This window comes from Rhincodon typus, chromosome 4 (assembly GCF_021869965.1).
Source record: "Rhincodon typus isolate 14 chromosome 4, sRhiTyp1.1, whole genome shotgun sequence".
NCBI lineage: Eukaryota > Metazoa > Chordata > Chondrichthyes > Orectolobiformes > Rhincodontidae > Rhincodon > Rhincodon typus.
Window position 1 is genome coordinate 115,064,550 of NC_063335.1, and position 18,349 is coordinate 115,082,898.

Here is an 18,349-nt window from a genome sequence, read left to right on the forward strand (position 1 = left end):
GAAGAAGGATGAGAGGTGACTTGATAGAGGTGTACATGATAATGTGAGACATTGATAGAGTGGACAGCCAGAGACTTTTTCCCAGGGCAGAAATGACTATTACGAAGGGGCATAATTTTAAGGTGATTGTAGGAAGGTATAGGGGAGATGTCAGAGGTAGGTTCTTCACAAAGAGAGTGGTGGGTGTGTGGAATGCGCTCCCGGCAGTAGTAGTGGAGTCAGATACTTGAGTGACTTTTAAGCGACTCTTGGATAGACACATGGAGGATAGTAAAATGTAGGGTATGCAGGGTAGATTGATCTTAATAGGATAATAGATTGGCACAACATCGTGGGCTGAAGGGTCTGTACTATGCTGTACTGTTCTATGTTCTGTGTTCTATCCCTCGTCAGCCAGGGATCCCTCAACCTGCCAGCTTTTCCCTTCACCTTAACAGGGGCATACAGTCCCTGGACTCTTGATAGCACACTTTTAAAAGCCTCCCCATTTGCCAGCTGTTCCTTTTCCTTTAAACAGACTAACCCCATCGACCTCTGCCAGATCCTGCCTAATGGCCCCAAAATTGGCCTTGCTCCAGTTTAGCACCTTATCTGTGCATCCATCCTATCATTTTCCATAACTGTGTTAAAAGTAAGAGCATCATGGTCATTAGACCCAAAGTGCTCTCCAACTGACACTTCAGTCACTTGCCAGACCATATTTCCTATCTAGTGTTGCACCTGCCCAAGTAGGGCCCTACCTTGATTTAGGAAACTTTCTTCTGCCTCTGCATTCAGCTTGGTTCTCTATTAAATTTTCAATCAGTCACTTATCATAAGCCTTTGTTATCTCTGTTTCACTTTCATCTTTATACCTATCCTGGGCATCTGGCTTTGGCTGGCCTTCCTCCCCCTCCCTGTGGCATTGTGTACCAAACCACCACCTCTTTTTGGAAGTTTATTTGCTTTATAACCTGGAAATGTTCAAGTTCAATCCGGCCTGACCAAATCCATTTCAATTCACTGAAATAAGCCCTTACCCATCTGAATGTTTTCTCATTTGATTCTTGCTTGTTCTTTTACATAACAACCACAAGAGAGAGTGGAGGTACGAGAAAATTTAGCAGACTTAAAAGTGGATAAATCCACAGGCCTCAACGAGATGCATCCCAGGTACTTGAAAGAAGCAAGGGAGGAGATATCATGTGCCCTGGCAATAATTTTCAAATCCTGTCTGAACACAGTTGAGGTACCAGAGAACTGCTAACGTTGTTCCAGATTTAAAACAGGAGGAAGGATTAGACCAGGAAATTAAAAGCTGTCAGCCTAATCACGGTGGTGGGGAAGTTTTGAGAAAGAATTTTGAGGGACATAAATAATCTGCACTTGGCGGGCAATACATTAATCGGGGTTTGCTGCAATATTTTGAGAAGATAAACTGGAATGTTGATGTGGGCTATGCATTTGTTGTGGTCTTACATGGATTTTAGCAAAGTTTTTGCCGAGGTTTCTCATGGCAGAATGATCAAGAAATTAAGAGTTCACGGGATCCAAGGCAAATTGGCAGGTTGGATCCAAAACCAGGCAGGAAGCAGAGTGTGACAGTAGACGTATGTTTCTGTGACTAGAAGTCTGTTTCTCATGAGGTTCCACAGAGCGCGGTGCCGGGGCCATTGTTGCTTGTGGCGTATATTAATGATTTGGATTAAATGCAAGGGATATGATCAAGTAGTTTGTGGAGGACACAGAAACTGGAAGGCTGGCAAACAGTGAGGATAGCCGCAAAGTGCAGGGGGACATCAATGGACTGGTTGGGTGGGCAGGGTAGTGGCAGATGGAATTCGACCCCAAAAAGTGTAAGATAATACACTCGGGAGGGTGAACAAGACATGGGATTATACTATGAATGGTAGGACCCTGGAAAGTGCTTGAGGTCAGGGGGAGCTTTGTGTGCATATGCATAGACCTGTGAAGGTAACAGGGTAGGTAGATAAGGTGGTTAAGAAAGCATATGAGATACTTGTCTTTATCAGCTAAGGTACAGAATACAAAAGCAGGGAGGTTATACTGAACTGCATAACATGCTGGTTAACCATAACTGGACCATTGCAGTTCTAATCACCACATTATAAGGAGGATGACTGAACTAGAGGGGGCACGGAGAAGATTTATAAGGATGCAGCCTGGGCTGGAAGGTTGAGAGGAAACTTAAGAGGTGAAAAAGGTTATAAGGGGCACACGTTGGGTGGAAAGCAAGACAATTTTCCATTAGTGAAGGGAACAACAAGGCGGCATCAATTTAAGCTAAGAGGTAGAAGGCAAAGGGAAGAGTTGAGGAAAAATGTTTTTACCCAGAAGATAATGGGCGTATGTAACACACTGTCTGAGAATCAGAAACTGCTGTAACATTGCATCAGGTTTGTAGATATTCACTTGCTTTGTCGTTGTCTCCAGGGCTATGGACAAGATCTGGGAAATGCAATTAATGTTGTCAGGTCTTTGTTAACATGGACACAATGGGCCAAATGACCTCCTCCTGTGCTGCAAACGGTTGAGTCAAAAAAAATCCAATTACATTGTAATTACTGTTTCCGAAACATTCCCCTACTGAAACCTGCTCCATTTCATTCTTCCAGAATTAGTTTGTGTTGCTTCTTTCTTCATTGGGCTGAAAACATACTGATCAAGAACTCCAGTCTCCAGAATTTCATTCTCCCCCTTTACTATTTGTCATATCTGTTCTGACAGTACCACCTTACATACCCATGTTTCCAATGTTTTCTGTGCCTCTTAACCAAGTATCCATGCCTTCCCCTCTCTCATTGCAGGTGTATCAGATTATGCAGAAAGCTTTCAAATCTTCATGCTCCATTCAAGTCCCACCTGCTCCAGAGGTGTGTAGTAACATCTCTGAACAGGGTGATTAAAAAATATATCAATTTTCCATTCTGTTTCAGCAGCATCTCAGAACCACCTCTCAGAAACAAAAAACAAACCTTAATTCTGGTACCTCCCTGATCGACTCCTCCCGATGCCTCATTTACCATTCAACAACTGCCATCTGCATTAACATAGGATCTCTTTCAGACTTTCCAGAACCATTTCTCAGGTACTGACCTCATTAAAGCCAACTTCTGCTGTCTGTTCAAACATAATGCTCTTCCAGGGGAAACTGTCTTTTAGAACTTTCTAAATTAAGGTTCAGTCTGCTATTAGCCTCCAGGCCTGGCCTTACAAATGAAGCTTGTTTGGTTTGTTATTTTCCTTCCAACACCAGCTGTCCAAAATTCCGTTGGTCATTTCTAACTCACAATTCAAAATTGAAAGAACAAAAATAATGCAAAATCAGCGAGGGTTCTAACACAGCTTAATAACCTCCCATTTGGTTCTTTTCAATCTGCAACTATAGGATGATCTGTTTTTCCCCAATTACACATCTCACCTTTATTCAAAAAAGGAGGGAGACAAAGTAGGAAACGATAGGCCAGACAGTCTAACGTTGGTCATTGGGAAATTGTTAGAATCCATTACTCAGGAAGTAAGATCAAAGCATTTGAAAAGGCAAAACAGTTTTAGGAAGAGTAAATCATGTGTGACTGACTTGTTAGAGTTCTTTGAAGATGTAACAAGCAAGGTGAATAATGGGGATCCTGTAGATGCACTATATCTGGGCTTCCAGAATGCAAGTGCCACACAAAACGTTAATACGCAAGGTAAAATCACATGGCATTAGGGGTAATTTATTAGCTTGGAAAGAGGAACGGCTAAACAGAAAGCAAAGGGGCAGGGTAAATGCGTCTTTCTCTGGTTGGCAAGACGTAACTACTGGAGTGATACAGGGTTTGGTCCTCAGGTCCCAACGACTTACAATTGGTATTAATGACATGGATGCAGAGGTAGAAGGCACTGTCGCCAAATTTGCAGATAACAAGAAAATGGGAGGGAAAGTAAGTTTCAATGAAACGAGAAATTTATAAACGGATATGGATAGGTTAGATGAATGAGCCAAAATTTAGCAGATGAGTTTAAGTGGATAAGTCTGAAGTTGTCCATTTTAGTTGGAGGAATAGAGGCAACTTAGCATTTAAATGTAGAGAAATCTCAGAAGGTATCTGTCTGAACTCACGCATGGAGTCATAATCATAGAAAATTAGTCTTCAGGAACAGCAGGTAGTAAGAAAGGCAAATGGAATGCTGGCATTGAGTGCTAAAGGAATAGAGTATCAAAACAGGGAAGTATTGCTGCAACTGTACAAGGCATTAGTGAGACAGCACCTGGATTACTGTGTACAGTTTTGGTTCCCCGACATGAGGAGGGATGTAGTTTATTGGAGACAGTTCAGAGGAGATTCACTAGATTGATTCTGAAGATGACAGATTTGTTTTGGGGACAGCGATTGAGCAGTTTAGGCCATAATATCTGAGTTTGGGAGTTTAGAAGAATAAGAGGAAATCTAATTGAGGTATATAGCATGCTAAAGGGGACGGACAAAGTAGACATTGAAAGGATGTTTCCTCTGGTAGGGCAATCTAGACTGAGAGGTTTTAGCTTTAGGATAAGGCGTAGCAGGTTCAAAGCAGAGATAAGAAGAAATGACTTCTCTCAAATGTTTATGAATCTGTGGAATTTATTAGCCCAGAGTGTGGTGGATGCTGAGCCATTAAGTAAATTTAACACTGAGATAGACAGATTTTTAAGTAGTAATGGGTTGAAGAGTTATGGAGGGCGGGCAGGAAGATGGAGTTGAGACTGAGATTAGATCAAACATGATTATATTAAGTGGCAGAATAGGCTCAAGGGGCTGAACTGACTACACCTTCCCTTCGTTTTTAAGTTCTTACGTTCTCCAGACCTTGTTCTTGGTTCGTTATTTTTATCATGACTATCTCCTTTTGTTTAGCATCATCATCCTTTTTGTCAGTGAATCTTTTCTGCCTTCCACCCTATCACAGGACTTCCTCTCTAATCTTGTGATCATCTTTTGTGTTCCATGCTTGCTCTGAATCTGTTGCGACTCCGAGAGGATGAAGGGATATGATGATAGAGGGAGGTGACGACTGTGGAGGTACAAGGTTATACGCAACCAGATTGAATGGAGGAGCAGGGTTAAAGGGCTGCATGGCCTACTCCTATTCTTATTTTTGTTGCAGTTTTTATAAGATTTAACTCAGGTTCTCTCACCTCAGAAGTTGCCCAAGCTGAAAATTTGCATCATTTTCAGTTTTAATTTTTGATTGCAAGGATGGTGAGAACCTGGAACTTGCTGCCTGAAAGGGTGATAGATACACCAAAATAAAATCAGATTTGCACTTGAAACACTGTATCTGACAGATTAGAACTTGAAGGTGGGATTAGACTGCAGAAGTCTTGCCCAGCCAGCATGGTCTTGATGGGATGAGTGGCATCCTTCTGTGCTGCAAATATTTCTCTGCTTCTGCATCGCGGTGATTTCTCTTCTTATTTTCCCTTTACATCATTATTATCCCAGTCTGTATTTGGGTAAATCAAGGTCCCCGTTATCAATACTCAGTTGTTTTGGATTTCTCGACAGATTGTCTGCAAATTTGCTCCTCTATTTCCTTCCCACCAATAACACAAACACAGCAGTCAAACGTTCCTCTATTGTGGCTTATTTCTAACAAGCTTCAAAATCATTGTCACTCATACAGTATCCTTGATCTATATCACCACCTTGAGCTTCCTTTGTTAAGAACATTAATCTGAACACAAATATTTTGAAGATCTTTATTAGTCTTTCCTGAACACACTGCAGCTGGAAGTATTAAGTGCCTATTTCTTCCCTGGTCAGATCTTCATCACTGCCAGGATATCACATTCCCATGTTGCTACTTTTATTTGCAGTTCACCAACCTCATTCATCATGATCTGTTCACTTACCTGCACGCACTCTAAATCTGTCCTTGTCTGGTTTAATATACCCACTGTCTGATTTCTCCCATTACAGAATTACTCTTTACCTTCCTTCCCTCCCCTCCATTCCTGAACCTTCTTCAAAAGTAGTCACTTGTTCGTACAAGATTTAAGTATTGCAGAAAAAAAAGACACATTTGATGAAGCACTTCCAATTGGATTTTTTGCAAATACCTTGGTGAGTGCAAAACAAAAAGCATCTTATGTCAGCAAATGTCTCCTTCAAAATAATGGCCAAGAGATTGTTCACGTTTGGCTGAGGAGCAGGCAGGGCCATATTTCAGATCAAGAAAGTTCTCTTGAATACATTTCAGGAATGATTCCTCCTTTTCGACCTTTACACTATTATGATCGAGACTTATTTTAGGATAATTCAAGCCAGCCATTGACATCACTCCACAGATTTTGAATCGTTCTGTACCCTTTACCTGCAAAATGTCTCATATGACACATGACAGTGCACTGCTCCTCAATACTACCTCAGAGTGTCAGCCTACGCTACAAGATGCAGACTGAAGGGCAGGGCTTGAACCTGTGACCTCTAACTCAGAGATGAGTATTTTACCCACTGAGGTCCGTGTGACACGGGTTTAGCAAGTGAAGCTTCCTTTCATCACATCACGCTATCCTAGGAACTCAAACAATTCCATTGGGGATCAGGATACTTGGTCGATTATTAAGAAAACAGACACGGTTTATCTGTTAGGATGAGGAGTCAATAGGGATCCAGCAAAATGTCAAGGTCATCAAACTGCCTCCCATGCTACTTCAACAGTGCAGCTCATTCTGTGGATGTCACTGGCTAGGCCTGCACTTATTGTCCAGAGGACAGTTAAGAGTCTGAAATCACATATAGGTCAGACCAGGTAAGGATAGCAGATGTCCTTCCCTTTTACAACCATCAACATGGTCATCATTAAGTAACACCTTTAGTCCAGAGATAGTAGGAACTGCAGATGCTGGAGAATCTGAGATAACAAGTTGTAGAGCTGGATGAACACAGCAGGTCAAGCAGCATCAGAGGAGCAGGAAAGCTGACGTTTTGGGCCTAGACCCTTCTTCAGACCTGCTGTGTTCATCCAGCTCTACACCTTGTTGACACCTTTAGTCCGATTTTTTTTAAAATCGAATTCGAATTTCACAATCTGCCATGCGATTTGAACCCATGTTCTCAGGACACTAGTCTGGGGCTCTTGATTGTTAGTCCAGTGGCATTACTACTTTGCCAATGCGTCCCCTTATATAGTTTGGGAAATTCTCAAGATTGCACAAAAGACAAACAGACAGAGAGAAAGGACAAATACAGAGAATCATAGAATCACAGAATCCCTACAGTGGAAACAGGGCATTCAGTCCATCAAGTCCTTACCGACCCTCCAAAGAGCATCCCATCCAGACCCACCCCTACCCTATAACCCTGCATTTCCCATGGCTAATCTACCTAGCCTGCACCTCCCTGGACACTATAGGCAACTTAGCATGGCCAATCCACCTAACCTGCACATCTTTGGACTGTAGGAGGAAGCCAGAGCACCCAGGGTAAACCCACACAGACACAGGGAAGAATGTGCAAACTCCATAGAGACAATCGCCTAAGAGTGGAACCAAACCCAGGACTCTGGCGCTTTGAGGCAGCAATACCAACCACTGAGCCACCATGCTGCCCCATGGAGTACAATGGAGGAGATGGCAAAAGTAACAAAGCCCAACTCTACACACTTGAAGTTCTTTTCCAATTTATTCTCAGTGCATGGACATCAATAGCATTCATTGCTTTTCAAAGGTTGCAATGAGCGCTCCCTTTAAACTGCTGATAGTATGTGATACATTAGAGGTCCTGCAAGGCTACTTCAAAATCAACCACTTTGGAGTGGGACCAGATTCACATACACCTTCAGTATAGGTGGGAGTTGTGGGTCCCCTTCGATGCAGAACAACCATTACCCAGTCGGTAGCTCAGTTTGCATGTTTATCCTTATTCATCTGGGACCATATTTCAAAATTTAATTTCACAGTTTGCATTGATGGTACGGGAGCTCTTAATGTCTGAATTGTTAGTTGAAAACCAGAGCTACTAAGTTAACTGTGCCTAAAGACAACAATCTGCAGGGCACTAACAATTAACTTTTTTTTAAAAGTTCGTTCAGGGGACATGGGCCTCACTGGTTATGCCAGCATTTAGTGTCCATCTCTAATTACCCAGAGGGCAGTTAACAGTCAATCACATTGTTGCAGGTCTGGAATCACATGTCGGCCAGACCAGGTAAGGATGGCAATTTTCTTCCTTCAAGGACATCAGTGAACTAGATGGGTATTCCTGACTATCAATTCATCGTCACCATTAGACTACTAATTCCAGATTTTTTTTCTATTGAATTCAAATTCCACCATCTGCCATGGTGACATTTGAACCTAGGTCCCCAGAATTTTACCTGGATCTAACAATCCAGCAATAATACACTAGGCCATTGCCTCCCCCACATAGACACAACAAATAGCTGCTATGCCCAGAGGAATTTACTCACTTGGTTTCAGAGGCTAACAGTTTTCAGAAACTCATAGGGATAACAATCTTGGCTCAGGCAGGAAGTATGTTTTCAAAACACCACTTCAGATTGGGGCAGAATTTACAAAACATTCACTCTCGAATGCTGTGACCTGGGGGCACTTCACATTGGCACAACTAATCTCAGGCCAGAAACTCAAGTCAACTGGAAGAACAGATTTGCTAACACAGTCAATTTTTTTCCAGGAAGCACTGCCTCCAGACAAAGGGGGCTGCTCTCAGATTCCCTCTGGCTTGAACTAATGTAGTTCTCCATCTCATTCCAATGCTTCCTCCGAGTCCTGTTTCAGCTGCAAGCATTCATTCTTACTTGGACACCACTCAAAGGGACCAACCTGCACCTGGGCACCCTACTCCACCCTGGTGCAAAGTGAAATAAAGGAAAGACACTTCGTTGTCATAGCATGCGATGAGGAAGTGCAAGATTCAAAGTTTCTTTACCAGTAGGACATGCTGGGAAGCTGGGGTAAATAAATTGGGCAATTTGTGAGCTGGCACAAAGAAAAGAAAAAAACATAAAAATCCTTGTGTGGTCATAAAAACCAGCAAAGTGGCAATGAAGGAGAGGTCAGGATGGCTCAACATGAGTGGGAGGAACAGCAATTCATTGTCTAAGCATTTTACAACCTCTACACAGGTCAATAACTTAAAGCCATAAACCCCATCCTCCATTTTGCTCCCTCCATCACTGACATACAATGGCAACAGTGAGAATCATCAATAAGATTCACTGCAATAATTCACCAAGGGTCTTTTAAAATCAACTTCTAAATCTGTGACCTTCATGATCTAAAAAAACAAAGGGAGCAGAAACGTGGGAACACCACCACCTGGAAGTTCTTCTCCAAGCCACTCTCCTGACTTGGAAATACGTCCATTCCTTTAGGTATGCTAGGTAAAAATCCTGGCTCTCCTTTCCTAATGGCACTGTGGGACTGCAGCAATTCACCGCCAACTTCTCAAGCACAACTACAAATGGGAAATAAAAAAACTGGTCTAGCCAATAACACCCACAGCGTGAATGAAAGTTGAAAATCCATGCTGCCATGGTAATTTTTGATTGAATGGCATCACCATTTACTGTCATGCCAATTATGTGGTACTTTATCAAACAGCTTTTGAAAGTTCATGTACACCACATCAGCCTCAGCCACTGGTGCATGCTAAAATAATATTGCACTATCTTTTTAGTCTGTACATGCAGAGTTCCAGTCCCTGCCTAACCTCCTTACCGTGTGAGCTGCCTCTCATCTCCAGGGTCTGGCTACCAATAAACTAGCTCTTAAAGATCAGTCTCCAGAAATCAATAACCTGATTAATGAAACCACATGATGCACAGATGCCCTCAAGATGGTGTCCGATATTGGGTTCTCATTATCAATAATCTAATTAGTGAAATTCATTCATTAACCTCCTACTAAACATATGCTCCAGTGCCCAGACACCATTAATTCATCATAAGACAATAAGAGCATAAGAAGCAGGAACAGCAGTAGGCCATTCAACATCTCGAGCCTGCTCTGCCATTTAACAGGATCATAGCTGATCCGACAATGCCTCGCTTCCACTTTCCTGCCCTTTACCTGTAACCCTCGAATCCCCTACTGATCAAGAATCTATCTCAGCCTTAAATATATACAAGGACTCTGCCCCACAATTCTCTGTGGCAAGGGTTTCCAAAGATTGTCAATAAATTCCTCCTTATTTCAGTCTTAAATTGGCATCCCTTAATTATGAGTCTTTGCCCTCTGGTCCTAGACTCTCCCAAAAAGGGAAACATGCTCACAGCATTTACACTGTCAAGCCCCTTAGGAATGCTGTATGTTTCAATGAGATCATGTTTCATTCTTCTAAACTCCAGTGAGTAGAGTCCCAACCTGGTTAGCCTTTGCTCATAAGACAATTCCTCCATACCGGGGATCATCCCAGTGAACCTTCTCTGAACTACCTTCAAGGAAATAATATCTTTCCTTAAGTAACGAGGTTGAGCACAATTACTCAGTTCAGATGCTACATCCCTAGAAATCAAATTACCAAAAGTTTTCTGTGTTTGTTGCCAAACTCAGCTGGTCACAAAATACTGTCAGGATTCTGACCGTACCTTCACAACATCTGAAAGATCAAAAGCCCCAACTGCAGCACAGCTTGTGTTCCAAAATCTCCACCATGACCACGAGTTATGAAAGTCCAACTACCTCCTTCTGACCTTCACGCTATAGGACATCACACACTCCATTCGATGTTGGTTCAGTGCTCATAGCAGGCTCCAGCCTGTTAGCTTAACCACAGACATTAAGTCTGGTATTTTGACCAGTCAGTTGCAAATCGTTTCCTTTAACCAGCCATAGGTAAATCTGTTACTTTAGTCAGCATTTTTCCTCCAATTCATGAATTCGTTTCTATTCATCTGAGAATTTGTTAACTCCTCTTCAGATCCACCTAGCCTTAAAAACTACTTTGCTCCAAATCTGTAGATTGGCCAAATTAACATAAAACTACTCTTTGTCCAAGATACTTACCTGCGAGGGAAAACACTGAAGAATGAAATCACAGGAGCTCACTAACAATTATCATTAAAAGATTTAACAAGGGTTGGGTGTTCAGACTGAGTGGAGAACGGATGGTTGAACAGTCGGCAGGCAGTCGCAGAGTTCCCCCGTTAATTGGAGAAAGTGAAGTGAGTGATGACTGAAGACGGAGCCAAATATTCAAATTCCTTAGACACGGCCCAGCGATTAGAACAAACTTTATTGCATCCACATTCTCACATGATGCTTTCAAAGATCTATCCAGGCACAACACAGACTAGCCAGCATTAAAACCAGAGACATTAAAACCACAGCACTGCCATCTCTAAAGGGAGGGATACAGATCCTTGGAAAATAGACGACAGGTTTAGATAGAGGGTCTGGATTGGCGCAGGCTTGGAGGGCCGAAGGGCCTGTTCCTGTGCTGTAATTTTCTTTGTTCATTGTTCTAATAAACGATGACGAAATAAACCAATTCGCTCCCCGGCTGGGTCCCCAAGAAACCCACATGTTTAAAAACAAAGCATCAGATTGCGGATGGTTCAGAGATTCGTTGGGAGTGTTAACTCCATTTCTTGCAGCTTGCGGATTTTTGAGGTGCACGTCTAGATGTTTTAAATGATCAGCAGCTTGACAACAGGCACCAACCCCAGACCAGTACCAGATAATCACTTCATACAGTGTGTGGCCCTGTATGTCAGAATCTGTCTCTATAGACTCCACGTGAAATGACCCCATTGCTAATGGATTTCTGTGTCGTTGTCATCTCACCAGTAAGAAGGGATGTTGGTAAGAACAACATAATTATACTTAAATGCTCTAGCTGATGGGATCTGAACTAATATCTCTGGAACATCTGATGAGATTTCAGTTTACTCAAGTTTCTGACCTTATGATGGAGGGAAGGTCACTGATGAAGGTGGTGGAGCCTAGGACACTACCCTGAGGAGCTCCTACAGAGATGTCCTGGAGCTGAGATGACTGACCTCCAACAACCACAACCATCTTCCTATGTGCCCATTATAATTCCATCCAGCAGAGAATTTCTCCATTAATTTGATTTGATTTATTGTGGTCACATGCACCTAAGTACAGTGAAAGGCTTTGTTTGTGAGCAGTACAGGTAGATCATAGTAAGCAAGGACATACAGATCATAGGGTGAAAAAAAACTTGGCCAGAGTGAGGCATACAAGTTACACAAAACAGGATATGCACATTATTTGAAGCTAGAGAGTCCATTCACCAGTCTCATAATGGTAGGGAAGAAGCTGTTCTTCAACCTGCTGGTGCGTGTGTTCAGGTTTCTGTATCTTCTACCTGATGGAAGAAGTTGTGGGAGAGCATTACTTGAGTGGGAGGGGTCTTTGATGATGTTAGCAGCCTTTCTACAGCAATAAGAGGTATGAGTAGAGTCCATGGATAGAAGGTTAGCTTCCGTGATGGTATGGGCTGTGCATACAACCCCCTGCAGTTTCTTACGGTCCTGGGCAGAGCAGTTGGTGGACCAGGCCGTTATGCACCCAGACTGTACACTTTCTATGGTGTATCTGTAGGGTCCCTATGGACATTTCCTAAGCTGCCAGAGGAAGAAGAGGCATTGTTGTGCCTTCCTTGACCATCACATCTATGTGAGAAGTCCAGGACAGGTTGTTGGTTATCGCCACTCCTAGAAACTTGGTGCTCTCAACCTCTGCTCCATTGACGTAGATGGGGGAGTGTTCTCCTTTCTTTCCGAAGTCAATGATCAGTTCTTTTGTTTTGCCAACATGGAGAGAGAGACTGTTATCATTACACCATGACACCAAGCCCTGTATGTCCTTTCTGTATTCTGATTCATTGATTCCCACTAAGTCTAGTTTTGTAGGGCTGCTTGATGCTACATTTGGTCAAATGCAGCCTTGACATGAAGGGCAATCACTCTCACCTCCCCTGTTAGAGTACAGCTTTTTTGTTCTTGCTTGGAACTGGCTGGCAGAAACTCTGCTTAGTGTCGGTGAGTAGGTGATTGTTGAGTAAGTGCTCCTTGATAGCACTGTTGGTGGCACCTTATGTGGGCAGCAATTCATGTCAGGGTTCAAGAGCTTGCTGTTTGAAGCTAAGGTAACCTACTTGGGAAATGAGGGGTTATTGAATATTGAAGAGAATGGCTTCCATTTAACCAGAATATAAGCTGTAGACAGTACTAAGTCATGTTAGGTGTTAAGACTAAGACAGTTGGAGAATGATGTAATAGCCTTCAAATAGCACAGATGCCACAGAGACATGAATTCAATGGAGAAATGAGTTAGAACAGTTAGGTGCCAAGTCAGGATCTCTATGGACCACAGATAGCAGAGACATAACCACACTCAGGATACAACTGCTGAAATATTGAAAGCGAGGATTTCAAACCAGAGTCTAAGGTTAGACTTAGCAAAGGCTTGGGGACCGCTTTGCAGAACACCTACGCTCGGTTCGCAATAAACAACTGCACCTCCCAGTCGAGAACCATTTCAACTCCCCCTCCCATTCCGCAGACGACATGTCCATCCTGGGCCTCCTGCAGTGCCACAACTATGCTACCCGAAGGTTGCAGGAACAGCAACAGCAACTCATATTCCGCTTGGGAACCCTGCAGCCCAATGGTATCAATGTGGACTTCACAAGCTTAAAAATTTCCCTCCCCCTACTGCATCCCAAAACCAGCCCAGCTCGTCCCTGCCTCCCTAACCTGTCCTTCCTCCTACCTATCCCCTCCTCCCACCTCAAGCCCCATCCCCATCTCCTACCTACTAACCTCATCCCGCCCCCTTGACCTGTCCATCCTCCCTGAACTGACCTATCTCCTCCCTACCTCCCCACCTACACTCACCTTTACTGGCTCCATCCCCGCCTCTTTGACCTGTCTGTCTCCTCTCCACCTATCTTCTCCTCTATCCATCTTCTATCCGCCTTCCCCTCTCTCCCTATTTATTTCAGAACCCGCTTCTCCTCCCCCATTTCTGAAGAAGGGTCTAGGCCCGAAACGTCAGCCTTCCCGTTCCTCTGATGCTGCTTGGCCTGCTGTGTTCATCCAGCTCTACACCTTGTTATCTAAGGTTAGACTGTTGGGCAGAAAGGAGTATCAGGGCAGCCCCTGTGCAATTCTCCAAATCTGGTGATGAGAAACACAGTGTAACAACAGTGTCCTCCACCAGAGGCGCTAACCGCTCAAAACCACCAGGTAGGACATGTTGCTCATGCTCTGAGAGTATCTGACCTATATGAATCTAATACAAACTGGGTGACCACTTTGCATAACACCTCCACTCTGTCTATTGGAAGGATTCCATTCTACCAACTGCCTGCCATTTCAATAGACCATCTTACTCCCATGCCAACATTTCCATCCTGGACTTGCTACAGTGTTCCAACAAAACTCAACACAAGCTGAAGTAAAACCACCTCATTTTTCACTTCAGTATTCAATTCTGAGAGCCACAACCTCCAACTATGACCTGTATCTTCCATTCTTCTTACACACATCACCGTTCCTGACTACCTATGGACAATCTTCATTGTGTCTTGTTGGCTTTACTTTCAGCCAAGTGGATCCATTTTCTCCTTCTTATATCTTCATTTTCATCTCTTTTAGACCTCTCACTCTCTTGTAATGCCATTATCACTGCCTTTGTCTTTCTCACAGGACACCTTCACTTGCTCCTCCTCACCCACATTAACAGCATAAAAAAAGTTCAACTTTTCAGCTTTCAACTCATACTGGACTCAAAACATTACTGTATTTCTCTCTCCACAGATTCTGCCAGACTTGCTGAGTTTCTCCAGCACGTTGCTTTTATTGAAGATTTTGAGCATCTGCAGTATTTTGCTTCTATTTGAGTGCTCTACACAAAACTCGGTCACAGCAGGAGACGGCCAGGAGGGTGGCAGAAAGCTTGAGGAATGTCACCATTCCTGACGAGGCTAAATATCCCCTGCTGACTCACATTAGGCCCTGGACTGTGACCATGTGAAAATGTAGAAAGTTTATTTGGGAAGGTTCCATAGACATTGAGAGATCGCAGAGACAAAGTCTGGGTGTCGAAAGACACCCAGAATTCCAAACACCCATCTGCCCAACCAAAGGCAAAGTCTGTGGATTATGCATTACATTTACCAGTCATCTCAGTGTCCAATGAACCTGAATGGAAGTAAGCCAGCTTAATTCAAAGGCCCAGCTAAGAAGCAAAGAGGGCTACAGTATCAGTGAGAGAAACAAAAACACTCCCAAGTATCCCCAAATATTCTGTTCCCACCAAGGTCATCAGAGGAGCTGCTTCCCTTTGTGGGCAGGCCAGACAGATGACAAGGGTAATTTCACAGGAAGCTGGTTTCCGCCTACCCAAAGCTACTTGTCACACAGACCAAGTGAGAATGCCTGGGAGATATCAGAGGCTGTGTTTCACCAATCCTCACCATAACTACTAGTCAATAAACTTATTGTTCATTCTGCATCGAAAAGAAATGCATCTTTCAGGAACATAGTGTGAGAAAACAATGAGTCACATAACTGGTAGCTTAGGAGACTCTAGTTAGTGTAGAGAGCGAGAGAGACTCTAAAACAAGCCTCTTCATCTCACCAACCTACTGGCAGGCAGTGGTTTAGTGAGTAGCTCACTCAAGTCTGAGTCAGTGGGTCATGGAGTTAAGTCCCACTCCAAACATTCAAGGGTCAGCCTTGCAGCGAAGTACTGAAGGAGTGCTTTACTGTCAGAGGGTCACTACTGGGGAAGTGCCTGCACTGTCAGAGGGTTAGTGCTGATAGAGTGCCACACTATCAGAGTTGACAGCTTTCAGATGAGATGTTTGATGGTATCCATTCTGTCTTTGGGTAGATGCAAAATATTCTTCAGTGCAATCCTTAATGTGTGCTAGGGATTTATGTGCAGTAACCTGACCAACATGTATCCCTGAGCCAACATCACACAAAAAAAAATCAGATTAACTGGTCATTCATTTCTGAAACTATTTACACTGGAGAAAAAGTCTTTTAATCTTAGGATCCTTCCAGCTGACTTAACAGCGACTTTAATTTGACAAATTTTTGGTTGGATTCAAATTCAGGTGCTGAAGGATCAACGTCATAGCCTGTCACATCTTTTGAGAGGCAGTGATGCACAGAACTTGACTTCCTCATCACACTGGGACCAAAGGAAGCAGAAAATTCTTTTACTGCTTTTAACTGATATTGAGAAACTTCCAAAGCAGAGTTCATTCTGCTTGATTGGAACATCTATTCAGGAACAGCAGTGTGAACCATCTACAAGATGCACTGCAGAAATTCACCAAGGCTCCTCAGACAGCACTTTCCAAACCCACGATCACTATTGTCTAGAAGCAGTGCAGGTATATGGGAACACAACAAGTTCCAGTCCAAGTCACTCACCATCCTGATTTAGAAATATATTGCTGTCTCTTCAGCGTCACTGGGTCAAAATTCCATCCCTAACCTCACTGTGTCTACATATTCCAATTGACTGGCAGTGGTTCAAGCTGCCAGCTCACCATCACCTTCTCATATTCATCAACTATGCATGGCAATAAATGCTGGACTAGCTAGTGATGCCCACATCCTGCGAATGATTTTTTAAAAAAATATCTAGAGTTAGAAGAAACTTCCAAAGCAGAGTTCATTCTGCTTGATTGGAACATCTATTCAGGAACAACACCACTCACAGCTTGTCAACTTTTTCTTTCACATATACTATACTTCTTCTTTTCATTAACATGTTGCTTCAGTTCCCTTTTTTGGTTTGTGCAATGTGAAGTACTGGTGAACTATTGTGATTTTAGGCAGACAGATATTTGCATTGCTGTGCCCTGAAGGTTGTTATTAGGACCACTGCCTTTTCTCAATTTACTTTAATGACCTGTACCTAGAGATACAGGTATAACTTACAATCATAAAATGGTTACAGCCCAGGAGGCCGGCATTTGGCCCCTCTTTCTCTGCAAGAGCAACACCCTTGCCCACTCCCACATCTGTTTCCCATAAACCTGCAAATGTTATCCATTTCACTTCAATCCTATCTCCACCACCCTCCGAGGCAGTTTATTCTACACCCTAAACACTTGCTGGTGACATTTTTTCTTCTTGTTGCCTTTGATTGAATGTGGCCTTTTGAACCATTCTGTCAATAGAATCAATTTCTCCCACCCTACTCTGCCCAGTTTCCTCACGGTTTTCAACTCATCAAACCTCCTCTTCACTTTCTCTTTTCTAAACAGAACAGTCCTAGTTTCTCCAATTTATGCAGCTGATGTTCCTCATCCCTGGATCTATTCTTGTGAACCTGCTCTATATCTTCAGCGATATCTTTGCAATCCTCTACAAAATCAGAACACAATACTCCAGCTGAGGCCAAATCAGCTTTTTAAAAAAAGTCACCAGTGGCAAGAAACAAGAATTGCTAACTTATAATGTAATAACTTAAACTCTACCCCTTTTTAAAATTCCCATACAAATACAAGCAGACCACAGAGCGAGAAATCACAGCATTAAGGTTGAGGATGAGAGAAAAATAAGAGTTGGAGAAGCACATTTCTGGCACCAGTCCAGATCACAGATCCTGAGAAATCATCTTCTTTTGGTTTTCTTTCCAATGATGATTTGCTGATGATGCGCAGAAGTTCAGTAACTTATTTTTAGAACTGCAACAAGCCAGTACAAGACTGGACGTTTAGCATCCTGGTTTATAAAGTTTTTGGTAGATACAGGTGGGTAAGAAGGGAGATGTAGCAGTCTTGGTCTAAATAGTATCACTGCCCTTCAACGAGATGCAGTTCCTGAATTAGAATCTGTATGATTGGAGGTGAGAAACAGGAAGGGAACCGAGACCTTGTTTGATATTGTACACCTTGGGGGGGAAATTCGAAGGACAAACAAGAGTTGTGATCGTTGGTGATTCCAATTATGCTAGGGTAGACTGGGAAAAAAGCAGAGTTAAGGGCACAGGAGGGGAGAAATTCCTGCAATGTGTTCAGATGTGGATCAGTACATTTCTAGTCCTACCAGGGAGGAAGCTGTAGTGGATCTGGTCCTAGGAAATGAGGCCGGCCAAGCGAAGAACATCAGAGTTGGGAAGCATTTGGAAAATAGTAATCATGACATAATAAGATTCAATATTAAGTTGGAAAAGGATAAAAATCAATGATTAAGATCCCAGACTGGAAAAGGGCAGATTTTAGGGGTCTAAAAGTTGAACTGGCGCACGTTCATCGGAAATGTATTTTGACGGATAAAACAGTGGATGAAACATGGAAGAACATCAAAAGCGGGATGAATAGGGTGCAGGCTAGGTACATCGTCATGAGAAATAAATACT